At 46.4% G+C, this 2,356-nt stretch overlaps 1 long non-coding RNA gene across 2 annotated transcripts; it reads right to left on the bottom strand.

The window, feature by feature from the left end:
• Nucleotides 1-661: 661 nt before the first annotated feature.
• LOC145399633 (uncharacterized) lies at nt 662-1,727 on the bottom strand. 2 transcript variants are annotated; one of them, XR_013897334.1, is made up of 3 exons: nt 1,705-1,726; nt 1,399-1,500; nt 662-1,092 (listed from the first exon to the last, which is right to left on the bottom strand). It is a non-coding gene; the product is annotated as an uncharacterized LOC145399633 (long non-coding RNA). The 2 variants fall into 2 exon arrangements; XR_013897333.1 differs by having other exon boundaries at nt 1,399-1,727.
• Nucleotides 1,728-2,356: the final 629 nt, after the last annotated feature.

The following is a 2,356-nucleotide window of genomic DNA, read 5'->3' as shown; positions in this document are numbered from 1 at the left end:
TTGCCTGTTACGTTCGAGTATATGTTCTTCTGGTTTAACTTCGTTATTTTCAGATCTAACAGTTACAGGTGTTCCATAAATGACTGTCAAGAAATAAGGGCTTGCTCACGCTCACACCTTCCCGTACTGTTTTATTTATTAACAGGACTGGAAAGAATTAACCATCTTCACTAAATGTTAAAACTGTTCCAGGTCTTGTGGGGAATCGTTGTATCCTCCGTCCACCCACTTCCCTTTTGATGTTGGCAAAGTTCGTATCCACGGTGTCGGTGAAACTATTTTAAAACCAGAGATAACGTGACTTACTTCTTCGTTTAGGGTTTTGTTGAGGACTGTTTACGTTCCACCATTGCCGGAAACATTACATGATGTGGGAAGAGTGTGGTATCAAGTTAATGACTGTTGTAACATTGCTCGAGCTACTTGCTGCGCTCATACTGAAGTTATGTATAGATAATAAATCTAACGTCTGGACTTCATCATTTGGATATATTAGGTATGCACAGCAGCAGGCACACATTCATATGCGTACATACATTAGTGCATGCTTGTAATTATTTGATGTCCTGTATATTAATGTATGCACATAAATATGTTACATATAAATGTAGGTATATGTAAATGTATACATATATACATATGCACACAGTATAATTATACATTTTGTTTTATATAGTTTATTCTCTTATATATGTACACATAAGGACACTGGTAGGCATGATATGAACACAAATATGTATACGTTTTGCAGATGGAGTATTGGAGTATACATCTTTGGTCTTATTTAAGGACAATGAAACTTCACGTACTTTATAATCATTATGTAACTCATTATCAATATCATGCTAGAATATCATGATTTTAAACATCTGTAAGTCAAGAATATAATCATTACCCAGTAACCTGTCATTTACTGCAAAGGATCCTACAGCAGGTTTGTTCTCCTTGAGTTTGATCTGACGATGATGTTGAAAAACTCTGAGCAGAACCAAACACCCATCATTGTACTGAAACATCACACAGGCTATACACTGTTCTGGTGCAGTATCAGTGATGGCCAGAGGGACGTCAGTTCTCACTTGCCATACCCGCCTGCAGTGTAAGAGAACACTTGAATTAAACAAAGCTACAAAGAATGAATCTGTTCCAGGAAATATTTTAATGGGTTATTAAAAATCAGAAATATAAAATCACTATAAAATCTGGAGGTCTTTCGTATCTGTGAAAAAAAGTAACATAGCTAAGGAGGGAGTTTCTTTCCTCACGTTAAATATGAAAGAAAAATGTTACACTAATTGCATATCTCTTCAGCATACAGGAAACTCAGTCGGTTGTAAGACACGTCACGGAGGAGTTATTTTAAGCTATTGCAGTATTAAAGCAAGTAAATAAACTCACCTCCCTTTCTGTACGCGCCTCCATACCCGCCTCCTGAGCCTCCACCTTGGTAGCCTCCGCCTGAACCTCCTCCATACCCGCCTCCACCTCCACCTAGGTTGCCTCCGCCTGAGCCTCCTCCATACCCGCCTCCACCTCCACCTAGGTTGCCTCCATCTGAGCCTCCCCCATACCCGCCTCCACCTCCACCTAGGTTGCCTCCATCTGAGCCTCCTCCATACCCGCCTCCACCTCCACCTAGGTTGCCTCCATCTGAGCCTCCTCCATACCCGCCTCCACCTCCACCTAGGTTGCCTCCGTCTGAACCTCCTCCATACCCGCCTCCACCTCCACCTCCACCTAGGTTGCCTCCATCTGAGCCTCCTCCATACCCGCCTCCACCTCCACCTAGGTTGCCTCCTCCTGAGCCTCCTCCATACCCGCCTCCACCTCCACCTAGGTTGCCTCCGTCTGAGCCTCCCCCATACCCGCCTCCACCTCCACCTAGGTTGCCTCCATCTGAGCCTCCCCCATACCCGCCTCCACCTCCACCTAGGTTGCCTCCATCTGAGCCTCCCCCATACCCGCCTCCACCTCCACCTTGGTAGCCTCCGTCTGAGCCTCCTCCATACCCGCCTCCACCTCCACCTAGGTTGCCTCCTCCTGAGCCTCCTCCATACCCGCCTCCACCTCCACCTAGGTTGCCTCCTCCTGAGCCTCCTCCATACCCGCCTCCACCTCCACCTAGGTTGCCTCCTCCTGAGCCTCCTCCATACCCGCCTCCACCTCCACCTTGGTAGCCTCCGTCTGAGCCACCATAACCTCCTCCTGAGCCACCACTTCCTATTCCACCACCTCCTCCATAACCTCCGCCACCTCCATAGCCTCCCCCGCCACCACCTCCTGCCCTGTATTTACCTGTAATGTAAAAGAAAATTAGCAACATCATGATTTTCACCCCTCTACGATACGCAAACAA

Source organism: Coenobita brevimanus, chromosome 50, assembly GCF_032717465.1.
Source record: "Coenobita brevimanus isolate Jiangsu-jjx chromosome 50, ASM3271746v2, whole genome shotgun sequence".
Taxonomy (NCBI): Eukaryota; Metazoa; Arthropoda; class Malacostraca; order Decapoda; family Coenobitidae; genus Coenobita; species Coenobita brevimanus.
Note: the sequence above shows the minus strand (reverse complement) of the source record. Positions and strands in the feature narration are given on the sequence as shown.